At 36.0% G+C, this 18,802-nt stretch overlaps 1 protein-coding gene across 11 annotated transcripts in view; it reads left to right on the top strand.

Annotated features, from left to right (window-relative positions):
• The window catches only part of MESR3 (misexpression suppressor of ras 3), a 398,359-nt gene that overhangs the window by 338,618 nt on the left and 40,939 nt on the right, over positions 1–18,802 (top strand). Inside the window, exon 1 of one of the 11 annotated variants that reach the window (XM_067766932.1) lies at positions 4,829–5,052. The exons of 7 other annotated variants lie outside the window; for them this stretch is intronic. The gene's annotated coding sequence lies outside the window, so the exon portion shown is untranslated. Of the gene's footprint in view, positions 1–4,828; positions 5,053–9,809; positions 9,829–11,425; positions 11,772–18,802 lie in introns of those variants that run through there. 3 more of the 11 variants (XM_067766936.1, XM_067766933.1, XM_067766934.1) reach the window with 3 other exon arrangements.

Genomic DNA, 18,802 nt, shown 5'->3' with positions numbered 1-18,802 from the left:
ACTAGAGATGTATGCCGTCGACAAACGCCGCCATCGCTCCCGAATGTCAAAAATATCGGCGCGGCGGCGGCGCTTAACACGGACTTTGCATCACCCAATTCACCAAGTTATTAAAGCAAAACACTAAAAGAAAAGTTTTATAATAAATTTATATGCTCACTTTGCATATTTTTTTTTTTTTTCTAATTAATAATGATCAATGAATTCAAATAAAATGACCCGAAGCAAACATCTTTTCAATTGGTTCTCAAGTTGTTAAAACAAGCAAATTACCCAAAAAAGGTGGCGATTTAAAAAAAAATTTACATTGTCATTGGCTGGAAGAATAAGCGAAATCAGTGATGCAAAATCCTTAGAAATTATTCTTACCTCATACTTAAATTGAAGATATATGATAAGGCTTTGATAAATCACTTGGGCTTACATTCAAACATCTGTTGTTTATTTGCGAAACTATACAATAGCGTCTGAGATGTTAATTTTGATTTTCACACTTCATCCTTCAACACCCATGTCCCCCGTTTGACATTTCCGAGGTTGGCGGCCCTATCCAAAACTAGTCCCTTGGAGCGAATCACATTGATTGTAGCCTATCAACCAAGATTAAATATCACCTACACGTTACGCCTCCTTTTACAAATGTGAATACGTAGGCACATATATTTACCATGTGAGGCTTTGTCCTTCGCAAGAACACTCAAAGAGGTGAAGCAAAAGCTTTCCCAAGACCGTCGAACTAATGACCGTGACCCTAACGTAGTGGACAGTCGAACTAATCTGAAAACTGAAGCTACGCGGTCATTTATTCTAAAATATCGTGTTGATTTAACGAAGACTATTGGAATCAATTATGTGAACACAAACATCTGCAAACTTTGGTCTACATTTCAAAAATTCCATTCAGGGTCCTTGTCAAATTTTAATTAAGTAGATGCACCGAGGATTATACGATTTTCACCCATGAGTTACGCAATTACATCCACTTAGGCTGCTTATGATTCCGAGGGCGGCATTCTTGGCCGAACAGTCACTCCCTAACGTTTCAAGGTGTTTCTCTGGTGTTGCTCGGCAGCATAGCGCGACAAAAATATCCTTTAGAAAGTCTTCGGAGCTACACCTAGAGCTTCTAGGAAAGTGACGTCGACGAAGGTGCAGATGAGTACGAAGTCGCAGTCCTATAGCTTCTGTGCTGGCATATGGTGTGAGGGTCAGGAGGCGTGGTAGCGACTGGTGGTCGTGATTGCTACTGTTCGCACATCGGGATTTGTAGCTGTTAATCATCGGGAATTGTAACTTGAAAAAACTGGATGCGCCCTGTGCCACAAGAGTCATAAGTATTAATAGACTATTAATAGTAACCGTAAGTCGCCTTTGTGCGTGACCGCCAAGGAGCCACAAATGATTTCAAGAAATTGTGTTCGCGACGATTATTAGGAGTTAACCCTAAGTGAAACTATGCTTTGCACGAGATATACAGAAAAAAGTGTGACCATTTTATGTATCTCTATTTCTTTTCAGCGGCCACCGTGGTGTGATGGTAGCGTGCTCCGCCTACAACACCGTATGCCCTGGGTTCACACCCTGGGCGAAGCAACATCAAAATTTTAGAAATAAGGTTTTTCAATTAGAAGAAAATTTTTCTAAGCGGGGTCGCCCATCGGCAGTGTTTGGCAAGCGCTCCGGGTGTATTTCTGCCATGAAAAGCTCTCAGTGAAAACTCATCTGCCTTGCAGATGCCGTTCGTAGTCGGCATAAAACATATAGGTGCCGTCCGGCCAATTTGTAGGGAAAATCAAGAGGAGCACGACGAAATTGGAAGAGAAGCTCGGCCTTAGCCCAGATAACCCTGATGTACTATATGTAGTACACCAATTTCATGTCGATTCACGCACGTGCCCGATGGCCAGGAAATAACGGGGATGTATTTTTGCATGCAGTAGAAATTGCGCAACACCGTTAGTAAGTGTTTACAGTCCCTCAGTGAGAGAAGTGCTCGTTGTCTTATTCAGAAAATTACTAATTTTGAAAAATGCAAAAGTATATCATACGATTTTAAAAGTGAGTTAAAATTTATATCATAAACTTTAAAAAATATATATTTTTTATTAAAAAATTATAGAGAAATAAACGAGTTTTTAAATGTGTAAAATTATAGTTAAATACATTGAAAATTAATTAGTAGTAAAAATGAGCAAATATTAGTGTAGTACATATAGTACATTAGGAAGATAGGTGTCTACAAGATCTATTTTTTTGCAGGGGTCTCTGGCTTCATGAGGTTGTTGTTTTGTTGGAAGAGGGTGAAGAAAACACTGGCGACATCGATGAAGTGGTGTTGTTTCCTCCAGTTAATGCAAACGACGAAGATTCTGGTCCTGAGGAAGCTTTTGGCGTAAATAATTTTCCATCTGCCCAACTGCAAGCGCCAGCAGAAATAAAATTTTAGTGCAGCCGGGCCTGAAAGCTCATCGGATGAGTCGGACCATAATATACCGTTATATATGTAGAACAACCGTTTTGATTTACATGTATTACTCTTACATGGGAGGAGTGGAATGTTCTGACCAAAATATAAGCTTGTATAGAACTTCAATGAGGGGCAAATGGTACCTGCCTTTGCTAGCCCACTGCATTGATATGGCGCTCCAAAACGCTTGGATCATACATCGAGAACGGGGCGGAAGTTTTGACCAACTGAGCTTTAGGCGTGCAGTGGCTACCATGCTGCTGACTGCCCATCTAAAGCAATCAACCTACCAAAAGGCCATCCAAGTTGCCCTAAATAAGCCGAAATTCGCTATGCCCGTATGGATCATCTTGTATAGCCACAGGAAAAACAAACCCGATGTGGATATTGCCATCAAAAAACAAGATGTCTGAAATGCAATATTGGAGTACATACAAAGTGTTTTGTAAACTTCCATTTCAATAAATAAAAATATGTTTTTATCCCTTATATTCCTAATGTACTATATATAGTACACCTCTAAAATAAAAATAAAAAAAAAAATTAAAAAAAAAAAGTATCAGAGTCTCTTTCTATAGCGGTTTTACAGACATTTCCAAAAAAAATCAAAAGTTTTCGCCTGAGTAACTTTTAGGGTTATCTGGGTTAGATCTCTTCGGAGGTTATCGCGCCTTACATTTATTTAATTTTATTTCTTTTCAGCAGACGCAGCAGTACCAATTCCAAAGACCGGGGTTAGGTTCCAAGCCTCTCTGGAGTAAGTGAACGATGGACAATCCCTCCGCAAGGAGCTACTTCTGAAAATGTTTGAACCATCTGCAAGATTTTGAGGCAAAAAACCCCGGATCTTTCCGAAATGGCCAAAACGTTGATTTCCTTAAATACATACAAACAAAAACTTTCCTAAATATTATTTTTTTAAATAGAAAAATCAAGCTTTTTAAAGTAATAGTAATAGAGCCTACGCCGCCGCCGCCGATAAAGTGATCGGCGAAAACCTCTAGTACATACATATACGTATACAATAATAAATGCATATGTGTACTGTTTTAAATTTATTGAAGGAATAAAATAGCATGAAAGTTTTTAAAAATATATGGTTTAAATTCGGAATGTTTTTTGGAAATATAGTATGATCTTTGGGCCAACGAGGTTTAAATTTAAGTAAAATTCCGCTTGAGTTTCAAACTTAATTTTATTTTCGTTGCAAGTGCAGCAAAAGATAATATGTATAGCTTTTTCAAAAACAGGCACATATTTGGTTAAGTGCAACATCTATGGGTAGCTGTGCATGCATTTTATTTTGATTGTCTCAATAGTTAAAGCGGAAACGGCTACAATTCATTTAAACTATTTTTCCTAAACTCGTAATATTTTTTGGGGCTGCTGACAGATGTTCGCTTAATGTAGCAAGTGCCCGCGTGTGAAAAGGAGAACATAATTATTTCATTAAATAAAATTGTGGCTCGATTAAGTTTCTGTGTGAAATTGGTATTAGTGTTTGAATTCCAAACCTCATTTGGTTTAGTCATACATAAATGTAGTTCAAATATGTTTTAAAATTAAGCTCAAACCTTTTAACTTGAAGCATTACAACTAAGAAGCATTGTTCACTATACTAAATTTGATCCAAGCTTATAAGTTGGGCACATAAAAATTATATGTTGGACAGGATCTTTGTTCAAAAAAATTTCACAGTTACTCTATTGCAAAATTATTGTTGCACAGGTTAATTTTCTTTGAAATGCTTATAATATGAATTTTTGTCGTTATCTTGTTGATGAGATTTTAGTGTATGGTGTTCGTTTCTGAGTTGTTCATGTTTGTATGATTCATAAAAATAAATACCCAATCACCATAAAGCGTACGTGTACTGAACACTCGAACAAAATTTACCTCAGCATTTTCATTTCTACCCAGACAGAAAAACGTGAAACAGCCGTGGTATTTAATTTATCAAATGAAGTTCTATCGGGGAAAAAGGTCTTTAATCTTGACCTCGTTATAACCGATTTTATTTCCTTTATATTTTGATATCCATTTGAAAACTACCGATAGAGGCTTGAGAAAAAACTTAGTAACAAAAGCTTCTGAAATTAAAGTCAAACAAAAATGTTTACTGGGAATTGTGCACCTACCTACGCTAATGCTTGTTTTTATTTAGACAACTGTGCTTCATTTTATGTACATTAAGAACTTTTTGTTTATGATGAAGACCTACTGTATGGAAAGAGAAACAATTTGAGCTAAGATCCTCAGTATTTGCGCGTAAATAGCTAACAACTTGTTTCATGGAGCAAAAATTAAGACATTGGTTTGATAGAACATTCATTTTGGAAAATTATTTCCAATACATTTTAAAGTGTTTTATTTTTGAAGAAAGATGTTAACAGTGATGTAGGGGAAATTGATAAACATTGAAAGTCATTACTAAAAAGGTGTTTGAGTATAAAAATGGAATTTTATTTGTACACATTAGTTGTTGCCGGACCTTTTCACTACACTTCGGAATCTCTATATACATTTTGGATATCGCAAAAAAATCTGGTGAATTTACATTGAATAATCCCGACGACGCAATTTAGGTAATTTTTCTGTAATAACAAAACACGAACGGAAGTGGTGAAGCTAAAGATATTTTTAAAATTTTTTATATTTGGTCGGGAAAAGGAGTTTTCTATTTTTGGGTGCTGCCAATTAATTCTACACAACTCTCCTCTGAGTAGGAACACTCTTTTCAAAATCATACTTTACCATTTCGATACTTTTGACATTCGCTACCGATATTTTATAGTCTATATATAATATATTTCGACCGCACTATCGTATCGAGTTTTCGGTGAAAGTTTACGACATACATGCAAGGAAAGAGCAAATAGTCCTAAAGTATTTCTCTGTATGTTTACCCCTCCCGACTTGCTAGAGATCCATAAATCTTTCGAAGAACTTTTCTCCCGAACACTCCCAGAGCCGCTTCATCTGATGTTGTTATGGTCCATGCTTCTGCACCATACAGCAGGACGGGTACGATAAGTGACTTGTATAGCATTATTTTCGTTTGCCGAGAGAGGACTTTGCTCTTCAACTCCCTACCTAGTCCAAAGTAGCATTTATTGGCAATAGTGATGAGAGGTTAGTATATGTACAATATATAAAATCAAGTGTGAATGAAGCATCATTCTTTTCAGCACAACATGCTTACACCAAAGGCAAGTCAGCTCGATACTGTTTTTCCCAGAGTGGTCATAAATATAGAGAAAACCCTGGAATGCCAGAAATATGCCCTAGGTGTGTTTCTGGACATTTCCGGGACTTTCAACCATATTTCCAAATGAAAAAACATGGAGAGTCTCAACTCTATTGAAGCACATTCGGCCGTACATATTGGATCGTCTCCACGTTGAGCTGAATCTAGCCAATGGGGTATATGCTAGGCTACAGTATCTGCTAGCAGATGAACGCCGCATGATGGGGTATTATTACGAATATTGTAGGCGCTCGTCATCAACCAATTGCTAAGGCGGTTCGACAGAAGGCCAGTCAAATTCACGGCTTATGCTGAGGACAAGAAAAGGACAACAGAAAACTTCATGTGAAAGAGACCTTGCAAGAGGATGCTAGGATATACGTGGAGCCTATCGCCTAAATTCTGTTATTGGGTATTTACGGCAATTGTCAAGCCCATAGTTTACTATGGAGTTCTAGTTTGGTGGACACCCGTATAAAAAAGTCAGTATACCAAACCGCTAGAAGGGGTATGCAGATTATAAATGATTAGCACAACTGGAGCTTTAAAAACAATCCCGACAGCAGTATTGCATGCTATTTTTGGCTTTGGAGCAGCTTGAGTACAGGCCGAATGGTCTAATGTGGTCCTACTCCTGAACAACAGAAATTCTGGAGGCAGCGAACTTAGGCTGCAGTCACGCCGATACATGTATATATTTATAGTCCCGGCGGCCAGTAAGGTAATAAGCTCACACAGGTAAAGGGTAACAAAGAGACCAATGAGATGTCAAAGGAGGGTGCATCACGCGATGAATCGACGGTAGACATCTCAACCTGTTTTGGAGAAAGCAACAGGAGACAGGAGATGCATCCATCAAGCAGGAGAGGCATGGACAAAGGCACGGGGCTGTAAAATTCCTAAGTGCAGATCCTTATTAAAACCTTAAATGCATATTTTTAAGCATACATTTTAAAGGTATTTTGTAAGCCACTAAAATCAGTACTTTCATGCATATTTTGGGTTGCCCTATTAATCACACATCAATCAAATATGTATGTATGCGCACTGCGACTGTCTTTCATTAATTGAAATCGAGCTATGACTGCCTCATAAGTATGTAGGTAACATACCGACCTTAACCTTCAGCTGTGATTTGTGTAGTATTTCTTGAAATCAAAAAATATAATCAACGAGTCATGACTAATTGTTAATATCAAATAATTATCAAATAACTACAACTGTAATATTATTATGTAAAAATATGCAGCTACAATGTGGCAAAAATGGCAATACTCATATGAAGAAATATAATTGCGTTAGTGGTAATTGCTGACTAATTTGACACAATTTTGATCAATTTGATAATTAACAAATTTGCTATTACCACTCTGCACCTTCTTAATAGCGTTCATATTTACACATATCCATTTGTCTTCTCAAGTTACTATCTGTGATTTGTACATTTAGTCTAAGTATGTCAGAAGTATATTAGGCATGCACGTATTTAAGTATTAAAGTACTAATAAGAATATAATAGCCTTATACATAGATGAAGACAACGCTAATCTTACTTGTTTTTGATCTATTGAATGAATTATATTTGCTTCACTGCACAAAAGCAGAGCATTTTGATGAGAACTTCCATCGATTTGCAATCTTTATTTGTAAATTAGCAATTCTAATTGAATGTGAACTTGACATTCGATTGTGCAATGATTGAATTTGTTATTTTTTGTTTAAGAGTTGTCAAAACGATATTCTTCGATCCACCCATTCACCCCATAATTGTTAGTTTGCTCGTTGTGACTCTTAATTTGTTCAGATGTTTGCAGCATTTATTCTACAATTTATCAACTTTCTTCTTTATTCCTTTATTTTCAAATTTGATTAAATCAATTTGCTTCAATCACAATTAATCGGTTGATTTAGTAATGACATTCGGATTTTTTGCATGCTAACGAAATTTGCTTTATAATTACAGTATTGTGTGTATTTGTAGTAGAGATGTAATTGGGCTTCTGATTTCGGTTTCCACTGTTTGAAAGCGGATGTATAACTGAAGTAGTACAGTTAAAACGTTTAATGGAAAACATTGTGTTTTGCCTCTTCAATTTCTTCGCAAGTCATAACTGATTCATGAAAAAAAATCTTAATAATGTTGTAGCGAATTTTGGGAAACTCTTGATTATTCTGCACCTTTTGTTATCGTTCGAATCGCTTAAATATCGAATAAATAACTCAAATATTCAGTATAGCAAACTATTCTTTATTTATCACACTGCTATGGTGATTGATTATTCCTAATCTCTCGGTGCTTTTATACACTCAGTTGCCGCAGACGCGTATTTCTCCTGAGGTCCACACTTTTCGTTAACAGCTTTCTCGAGTAGTTGCTTATTTACATCTCATATCTGTATCTCATATTCACTGTTGTCTTCTAGGTATATGCGTGTATATGTGTAAGTAATAACTTTTATGCATTTAGCTGCTGGTTATTCGTATGTGTAATTGCGTCTGAGCTCATGTGTAAGTTCCAATTACGCCTACAGTAATCTCACTTCCGTTACATCCGTAATTTCTAGTACATACAATAGGGTGTTCAAACAAAAAATCCCCCCCTGATGGCCATAGAATTAGTGTAGAGGGTGAAACAAAAACACATATTTCAGTTACATCTGAGTATAATGGGTATTGAAATTTAGTAGTACACATTTTATGCGCAGCTATTTCAGAGGTGTATTTAAAGTTTGACGCTTAGTAGTCCATATAAAGCTTAAGCGTATAGACGTTTACGTGTAAAAAAACACGGCTAATATAAGGCGATATAAATTCATTTCACAGTCAAAAAAATACTTTAACGTAATTTTTTCCTCCAAGCAGATATTTATGCGATAAATAACTGTAAAGTTTTGATCTTCCAGTTATTTCAGTAATTTTTTAGTACTCTTTTTTCACTTAATATTTTTTCATTTCCTGAAGACGTTATTGCGGTGTATGTCCCAAACAAAGCTTTTTTTGTAAATATTAAAACGGTGAGCAAATCCCATTATACAATCGCAGTCTTGTTTATGGGGCACGATTTCATTCGCATTTCTCTTTTGCCTCAGTGACGTCACCTGACCACTTTTGTCAAAAGATTTTCTCACATGAGTATGAATCTTCTTTGCCAAATTCAACTTCTCAAAATATCCTATCGAATTTTTTAAATTGACGATACAAAAATACTATCGCCCTCGACACTTTGCGTCTTATCGCTTTAGTTACTTCTATTCCTATTGAAATAGTTCCTTAATGCTGTGTTGCTTTCGTTCCCAAATGTCATTACGCATAGGGGAACAGTTCTTATTGAAGGCCGATAAGATTTTGAAACAATGGCGATATATCCGGCGAGTATTTCTTCAGAAATGTAGTATCGAATAAGTGACTTGCGCGATAGAGCATACTGACAGGGAAACCCATCTTTTAAAAGTTTAAGAATATTTGCGTATTCAGTGAGTGCTTTTTACTAGAGTAAGACCCAGTGAAAATCGGCTGCAATGTTAAACAAGACCAAATGTTTGTAGTTCCCAATATAATTGCTATAGCCAATGAATAAAATGACAAAACCCTTTCTTACGCGTTATTTTTACTAAGTTTTCATGTACGATATTCTACCAAAGAGGATAAATATAATAAGAGCCGTCACTCGTTATCTTTTAGGCATTTACTCGATGTAAACTGTGAGGTAGTCGCTGCTTTTGTTTTATGAGGGACATTTTTGAATTGCCTTCCATTTATCCATGCGGTGTTGTCACTTTATGCAAACGTGTTTTTTGGAAAGAGAATTAAATAATTAATTAAATACAGTCGGAAAGATAAGCACAAATACCCCATGAAAATGTATAGAAGACATTTATAAACATCTCGCCCAAAAAAAAAGTAGCGACTACCTCATAGTTTACATCGAGTAAATGCCTAAAAAATAACGAGTGACGGCTCTTATTATATTTATCCTCTTTGAATCTACAACTACTTCTAATATCTTCTTACATATGTTTATTTTTCATGTTACCGCTTTCATCTTTACTGCACTTTTGCACGCTGTCCTTTTTCGAACTGATCTGGAACTGGAATGACTGATCCGTTTTAACAGGTATGTGCATAATTCGGGACCGAAATCGTATATATTATTATTTTTAGGCGATTGTGTAATTTAATGATTGCTTATGAATTTGTAAGCTGAACTTGTAAGCTGAAGGGATTCCCATATCCTTGAAGTTCGCGATCACGGGACTTTCGAGATTTCATATGGCAATATCAGGATCCCGAGATCTCGTTATTTTGACTTTTCGACAACTTGGTTTGAAAACGGGGAAAATGTTTCTACGAGCATTTAATCTTAAATATGTTAATGATATGATACTGAAGCATTCCTTTAAGTAAGGTCAAAAGTTTTAATTTGTTTTCATGGTTTTCGATATAAAGGAGGAGAAGAGGAGCCCCTTTGAATTACCTAATTATTTGATGAAGCTTGCCTTAGTAAAACATAGTTTTTATGAATTTATCAAAATATGATACTATGATAATAATAATATGTTATTATGATAAGTAGGAAATTTCAAAAACTGGAATTGTTAATCCTGCAGCTTTGCCATTTTTAAGACGTAGGTTAGGTTAGGTTTAACTGGCCGGTCCATGAAGACTGCACATAGCCTAAATGAGTACGTAGTTTTACCAGAAGACAGTCCTTACTCTAAAAAAACAATTTAGTGCTCTAGAACATAAGCTACTGAGTACTATGGGTACATATTAAATTTTTAGGGGTTTCAAGACAGTTATATTTACATAAAAGTATAACAAAACAAAACAATTATACCTCTTAATATTTTCCCATTAGGTTTACAATTACCAAAAACTTTTCAATAAACATTTCGTTATCACAAGAATTTGGTTATTTTCAATTAGGTCGATCAGATAGTTCACAGCTCCACAGAATACAGAAGTTCCGCATAAAAATAATGATGAACAAGAAATTTTATTATACCTTTCATGAAATGGTATATTAAGTTTGTCACGAATGTCAACATTGTAAGTCCTTAAAGGACTAAAATGATCAGGATGGCGAACTGAGTTGATTTAGCCATGTCCTTCTATCTTTCTGTGCATCTGTATGTTTGAACGCAAACTAGTCCCTCAATTTTTTAAATAACTTGATAAAATTTCGTGAGCGGTTGGATTTAGGTGACATCTGGTTCGGACCAGATCACTATAGCATATATCCCCCATACAACCAATTTTTCAGAAAATAAAGGCTTTGTCATATCTTCCATCAATGTTAGGATTACTGATCTATTCTTAATTTATATTTATCGAAAATGTCGCTTATGTAAGTACATCTATTCTCTATATACTTCACAGCTTTATAGCCGATTACTCTGATACATATTACAAATGGGATAAAGATATGAAGACTTCCATATAGCCGGGAGAGTGCCATCCTTAGTTGTTTTTATAATATCATAAAAGAACTTTCCAAAAAAAATATATCAAGGAATCCCAAGATTGCCATACAAGATCCCGAAAATCCCGGTATAACCAAAGTAAAAAAAATGCCACACTAAAGACATATCTCTAAACACGATCATTAACTTTTTTCCCAAGCTTTGTCATTGTTGGCAGTTTTGCTGCTAAATTTTTACAAACATTTTTCAGTTGTCAAAAGCGTCATCATCTTTAAAGTTTGATTGCAGATCTGTGTTTATTGTTATGTTAACAGTATTTCGTGTGTGGTATTTTCCATTACTCCCGTATTCTAAAACAAATAGATAATTGTAAAGTACATGTACATTTGGCAAACGTGTGACTACTACCTGTTGGGCACTCTGAGAAAAAACTAAACAGATCTGCTAATTCACATGCAATTTGCATACGTTGTTATTGCTTCTGATTGTTGGCAGCATTTAATTTTATTGCTAATTTTTTTCTTGCTTTTCTGCTCGTGAGCTCTGTTACACTTACAAAGGTATGAATGCGTGCGAATATTTGTAAGTTGATGGGTTTAAAAAAGAGCTTTTGATAGAAGTTAAATTACGAATAGTAAGTATCTTATTATTAAAGTTATGCCTAGCCACTTTTTTCAGGTTTTACCATTTCCGCATGATAGCCTATATCTCAAATATCGATTGAGATATAGAAATAAAACATATCCAAGTTAGAACCATATTTACGCGTATAACACAGTTTTACAAAAAGACATAATTGAAAATACCTGGGACGTCATACCATTTTTCTAGTAGATCTCGGAGATCTAAGAATGACTGCGTTCAAGATTTCCCCGTACACCCCTAAAATCATGAGCTACGGCCTAAAATCGGTTTTTCGTACCTTTGGGCCCTTCCGAGCCTTTAACTTTGTTGGCTATAATACGATTTTCAGTTTTTTTTCGGATCGTATAAGAAGAGATTTAGACCTTTGCAATGATATACATATATATGAACTCGAAAACATAACGCGACTGTAAAAACATTTCCAATGAACAAATTTGTTCCCCTTTTTTCGAGTTTCGACAAACTTGGTGCTAACTGTATGCACTAATTTATAAAAATATTATGCCAACCCTGCATTGCAACAAAACTGAAAATTAATTATGAATTCAATGAGTATGAAGTTCTTGAATATGCCTAAAACTGGTTGAGTTATTAAAATTTTAATGAAAACAAAATTTGAAAAAATTTCAATTGTATCAAAACGACTAAGAAATGTTTACTTGGCCCATTGTTGTTTCAGCTTAAAAATACCCTTTGCAGCAGCAAAGTTGACAAAACCCGAAAAAAGTGAAAAAAAAACTCTGAGTATATTTTTGCCTTGAAAAGCTTTTCAGTAAAAATGCATCTTCCATGCAGCTGCCGTTCGGAGTCGTCATAAAACATATAGGTTCCGGGCAATTTGTAGGAAAATAAAAAAAAAAAAAAAATGGAAGAGAAGCTTGGCCTAGATCTCTTCAGAGGTAACTCGCGTCAAATGTATTTTTTTTTTGTTTTTCTTTATTTTTGGTGTCTTGGCAGTCGAGTATTGCCGGGAAGATTAAGCGAAATCCGAATAAGGCTAATTTAAAAGCTTTCAAATGACCTCATTTGAAAGTATGCATTTGAAGCCAGTAGACGTGTAGTAAGTAAGTAGTACCTAAGTGATCGTCGTAGGCGTTCCAGCATATAGGCGTTAAAGTATATAGAGTACCTAAGTGTAGTAGCATAAGCATTCAAGCTTTCTAGCGTAAGCGTGTACCAACATAAGCTTAACATTGTGTAGCGTAGTATCGGATTAGTTGAAAATATCACTAGGTAAAAGCCAAGTAGCGCAATTGATGTAAAAGCATGAAGTAACATATCTGTTAGTAGCCATAATCATAATCATAGACGTAGCTATAGTCCTAGTATTCTTATCGGTTATGGTGATCCTTTGCTGGATATTGAGATATTAGGTCTCCCATGGATTGATTTAATATGACCACGTGGAACCATCTAGCTCTGTGGATTTTAGTCACATCTAACGACAGGAGTGTCGAGGGGGGCTATAATCGTAGTCCAAATCGTAAAAGTAAGCTATGGCGAACAAACATATTAGCGTTATAAAGTAAAATTATGTTTCGACTTCCACCCAAAACAAGCTTACTCACTAAATACGATTTTTGCACAGCAATGAGACTGAACTGTAGTCATGAAGCAGACAAATTTTCTCGTAACTAAATTCCAAAACATATTGTCAACTTAATACCCTACTCTAGAACAATTGGGGCATATTCTCATAACAGACTTTGACAAAATGCGCATAAAAATATTCCGTCTCAAAATAAAAAAACTTCCAGAAAGTGACGTATTATGTACTCATGTAGGGAGGTGAAGACTTGGTAAAGATAAAATGTTTGCAACTTCGGATTTTAAGTCAACCGGCATCAATGAACTTCTTCAGATATTTTCCGATTTAAAGCATATTGTTGCCATAAAAATCCCAATTCATTAAATTAAAAGTTATAAAAAATTTTGCATTTGAAAGCGAAAGTGCATCTTTTTTATTCTCAAATATGCTTGAAGTTGCAGTAATATTTTGACATGTAATATCGACACACGAACAGAAAAGCCAATTTAAATTCATAAATATCGTCCAACGAAATTCCTTTGAATTTCTTACTGCGCCATATTTTGCTAAGTTTGGCATTGAAAGGCTTAAATACACGTACAGTGAAGAGTTAAAAAATAACATAAAAATTCATTATAAAATTAAGAAAATTCACTATAACTCAATTTCGTTGTGTGGGATAAGTTTTAGTCAAATTAAAGCCAAATGCAAACCATGAAAACAACTTAAAACTTAAGACTTTACAACAAATAAGACATTCTTCTTAAGTTTTTTGTAAAATTGCAATCTTTATTTCCAAACTTCCAAGAATTGCGCTCACTTGAACGATACTGGGTTAATGACATGCCCAAGTAAGGCCAGGAGCAACAACAACTAACTATGATAGTTGGTTGTTATTGCAAAGCGGGGATAGCCCATTTGCTTTTAAATGCCTTCACACATTTTTGCAAGCAATTATTTAAATTTTAATTTATTAAATGTGTGGGGGAAAATTCAAACAACTCGACATCAGGACGGACAAGGCGACATCTGTTTTGTTTATATCTTGTTAATATATTCAAAGTCTTTTCTCCCGGGAGTGGGATTTAAACCAAGACTCAACAACTTTTTCCCAGTCGCCTTTTACTTCATTTATTTATACTTCCATATACAACTAAATTTTTCTATGTTTACTTACATATATGAAAGAAATTACACTAGCGGGCAATATATGTATACCGTTTTATACCGGGTGTGATGGTAGCGTGCTTCGCCTACCACACCTAGGATCCTGGGTTCACGGCCGGTAAAGGCAACATCAAAATTTGGAAACAAGGTTTTTAAATTAGTGGAAAATTTTCCTAAGCAGGGTCGCCCCTCGGCAGTGTTTGTCAAGCACTCCGAATGTATATCTGCCATGAAAAGCTCTCAGTGGAAACGCATCTGTCTTGCAAATGTCGTTCGGAATATTTGTAGGAAAAATTAAAAGTAGCACCACGCAAATTGGAAGAGGAGCTCGACCTAAAATCTCTTCGGAGGTTATCGCGCCTCAAATTTATTTATTTTTTTAATTATATATATTTCATTTTATTTTCGTGAAAATACTGTAGTATGGAATCTTACATTTGAGTCCAATTAGAGAACCACAAGTTGTTAATTAAATTTTTTCAATTTAAGTAATAGCATTTTTTGCTTTATAAAAAATTTCCTCTTTTGCTGAGTACGCTATGATTCTCGAGTTGAGTCACTGTTTCGAAACAACAATTAAGATTTTAGAAGTATGCTTAGTTATCAACATGAGCTATTGATGCTATTTTTTGCTCTTATCTGTGTGTGGTAGTTTACCTATCCAATCCTCACTTAGTTTTTGTGTAACATTACGTGTTCATTTAATTTTTCATCATTTTACGTGATATGTTTGTTAATCGCAAATATTTTTATAAGCAATTGACTTTATCAATTGATTTTGTTCGTTCCATTTGAGGTTCAATGTTACCATCTAAGTTTCATTTGTGTTAATTACACGCTGAGTAAACATTCAAAAAAAGCTTAATATAATCATGATATACAGAGCCGTATCGGAGGTCATGGGGGCCCTTGTGCAAAATTCACAGGAGGCCCGTTTTCTAAAAAAAAGGTTATACTACACAAAAGGTTTTGCTTGTAGAATATTTTTATATTATGTTGCATACATAGTTTCTTTACATGCTTTTTACAGCCAAATTGTCGTACTATTTGTGTCGCTAATCACAAGTGATTAGCGTTACAAAAAAATAAATATTCTTATATCACTACATTTGACCGGTAATTTAATGACTAATACTCAATGTAAAATCTCAGAAACATTATATCTTTATATTTTCTTGCTCATATTGTGAGCTTCTTGTGTCTCTCATTATAGAAAAGTTTTTTTTCTACTTTTCACATTCGCAAAATCATCGATTGTTTTTGAAAAATCAATTTTCCGAGCTCCTTCATTTTCAATAGATAGAACTGCCAGTCCACTTAATCGTTCCCATCGAACTTCGCAAATAATTTCTGATCAAGTTTAATTTTGAAAACGATCGTTCGGCGGTGGCAGTTGTTGCTGGGATGGTCAAGAACATTATGCAAGCAGTATAAACATCGGCCACCGTGGTGTGATGGTAGCGTGCTCCGCCTATCACACCGTATGCCCTGGGTTCAACTCCCGGGCAAAGCAACATCAAAATTTTAGAAATAAGATTTTTCAATTAGAAGAAAATTTTTCTAAGCGGGGTCGCCCCTCGGCAGTGTCTGGCAAGCGCTCCGATTGTATTTCTGCCATGAAAAGCTCTCAGTGAAAACTCATCTGCCTTGCAGATGCCGTTCGGAGTCGGCATAAAACATGTAGGTCCCGTTCGGCCAATTTGTAGGGAAAAATCAAGAGGAGCACGACGCAAATTGGAAGAGAAGCTCGGCCTTAGATCTCTTCGGAGGTTATCGCGCCTTACATTTATTTTATTTATAAACATCTGAAAAATATGATATCAATGAACTGCTTTCAATTACAAGAAAATCTGCCAGCTCTTTGATTGTCTTCATTTGACTTATTTTTGAATTGAACGCAGCTTTCATTGACATCAACTATGCAGGAAACAATGGGGATATGTGATCTGGAATCTTTTGAACGAATTTTTTTGCTTTTGGATTAGAATTTGAATAAAATAAATAAAAAATAAAATGTTTCCCATAATTTAGTGTATACATTTTTCGGTGCAACTTTTGCGACTTGGGGGTTTGGGAGCCCCTCGGAGCGGGGGCCCTGGTACACCGCACCGCTTGCATCAGTATTGGTACGGCCCAGATGATATATATATGTACATAAGTATGTAGTGATGAAAATAATTTTGCTATTTTAATTTACGTGCTCCCATAAATTCACTTAACATTTAGCCGGACGCTAATTGGTCTTAGTTTATTTTTAGCTAAAGCGCTTAACTTAATCCATTTCACGTGGCTATAATTTTAATTAGTTATAACAAACACTCTTTAATTACGATTACGTTTCGGTGCATGTTAGTAGATTTATAAATTCGGAGTTCACACAATTTAAAGCTTTATATTTATTGCCTGGGCAGCAGGATACCGAGCAGCGGCAACGTTAGCTCTGCATTTAAGGGAGTCGTTTAGTGTAGCAGTACTAAAACCATTGGATACTTTAGCATACTAAACAGTTATAGTTTACTTCGTCTAAATTCAGACCCCTATGCGACCACAACAATAGCGGACGTCAACTTTATGGTAAAAATTCCCAGCAGCGATGATTTGGTGGAAGCATCGAAGCTTTACTGCAGACGGCGTCTTTACATGTAGATGTGCACCGGCAGCTCTAAGTGAGAGGGTAAGGTTGAAGGAAGGGTACATTAAAGGGCCTTAGACCTCCAACTATCTATCAGACTTCCTGATCATTTGATGGGAACCGCTTTTTGGATAGGAAAATACACTATCAGCCAAGCGACTATAAAATTCTTTCCCATCTTCCTCATTCAATTCTGAACTAACATTAAACTGCCACCGATTTCTTCAGAGGATGGCCCAACAGAATTGTGTTGACCTTACATGGGTCTCGGGGCACAGGACCATTAGAAGAAATTTTCAATACATTTCCCACGCTCGTAGGAGTACTAACTGTGCTCTACTTTAATGGTAGGCATGCATAAAGTCTAGGAGTGCCCTATCGTTGGTGCTGTTTTAAGGATGACGAAGAGAAGAAACCGCTGGGCCATCGTATGCACAGCTGCCGTTCATTAAGTGGTACCAGGCAAGTAACCCCCTTTCTAGATAATCTACTCTAGGTAGTGGAGTACGAAATCCCTGACTTGGTGCCCTTTAACAGATCCTCGATTTGGTTCGAAGATGACTGCTAATGGTGTCTTTTGTAGTATTACAACGCGCCTCCTACACTGGGCTACTTTTACCTCCGCGGCAGCCACTTCGACTTTAAGTGTGGCCCGGGAGAGTGACACCGCTCAACTTTTTTAAAAAATATATAGGTTTGCTGTAGCAAATGGCCGCATAAACCTATTAAGAATTGCATGAAGTTGATGAATTTTGCTGAGAAGATTTTCATCGTACAAAAGCTGGAGGGTTTGCCTAGTTGGTTTTGAAAACCTTTGCTGAAGCTGTTTGATGTTAGCTGCTCCATGGAAAATACTTAAAAATAATGATATTATTATAACTTGAGACGATATTCATTCGAAGATATTAAGAAAAAGAAGAGAGGTGCGGGTGGTGGGCTCTATTTTTAGTTTTCCTACAAATGTTGGACTTGAATGTTATTGCAGACTCCGAACGGCAGATGAATTGGCTAAGAAGCTTTTTCGTAGCATAAATTCACACAACCGGCTTGCATATCCGAGTAAGGACCACGAGTGTAAACAGCACTCAACGGTATTAGATGACATGGCAAGAGTACGAATTTATGGCATCAAATCTGAGCTATTGTCTGACATGACACATTAGGTATTCTTCCAGGGAGGAATTGAAGGAGGGCTTAGGCAGTGATAGGGACATAGAACATCACAGTCTGCACAGCCGACTCAAGTGAAAAAAAGCAACTGACGTGTTGAACTCAATGTATCTTCGAATCAATCTGCCTAAACGACTCTCATATTCTTGCTGTATATTCCAAACGGAAGTCTATGTCATAACGAAATCAGTGAGCCTGCTCTAGAAGAGCATAATCCAATTCGATGAAATCAGATATCCTACGTAGATGTCGAAGCTCACTGGCACCCATGCCTCTCTTTTCTGCGTCACTGGTCACAGCAATTTTAAAGATAATGAGATTGCCGTTAAATGGCCAAGAAATGTTCAGAAATTGATAAAATCGAGGTGGGTAGCTTCAAACAACCACCACTAGATTATCTCCAGGGGAATATCGAGAGACACTTGGTTAGGGTAACGAACTTGCTTACAGCTTACGAACAGCTTACTTCTTAAATTAGATAAACCCATAATGAAAGTACTGACGAGCCTCAGCAATGGGCACT

This window comes from Eurosta solidaginis, chromosome 2 (genome assembly GCF_040869045.1).
Source record: "Eurosta solidaginis isolate ZX-2024a chromosome 2, ASM4086904v1, whole genome shotgun sequence".
NCBI lineage: Eukaryota > Metazoa > Arthropoda > Insecta > Diptera > Tephritidae > Eurosta > Eurosta solidaginis.
This window is presented reverse-complemented; position numbering and strand designations above follow the sequence as displayed.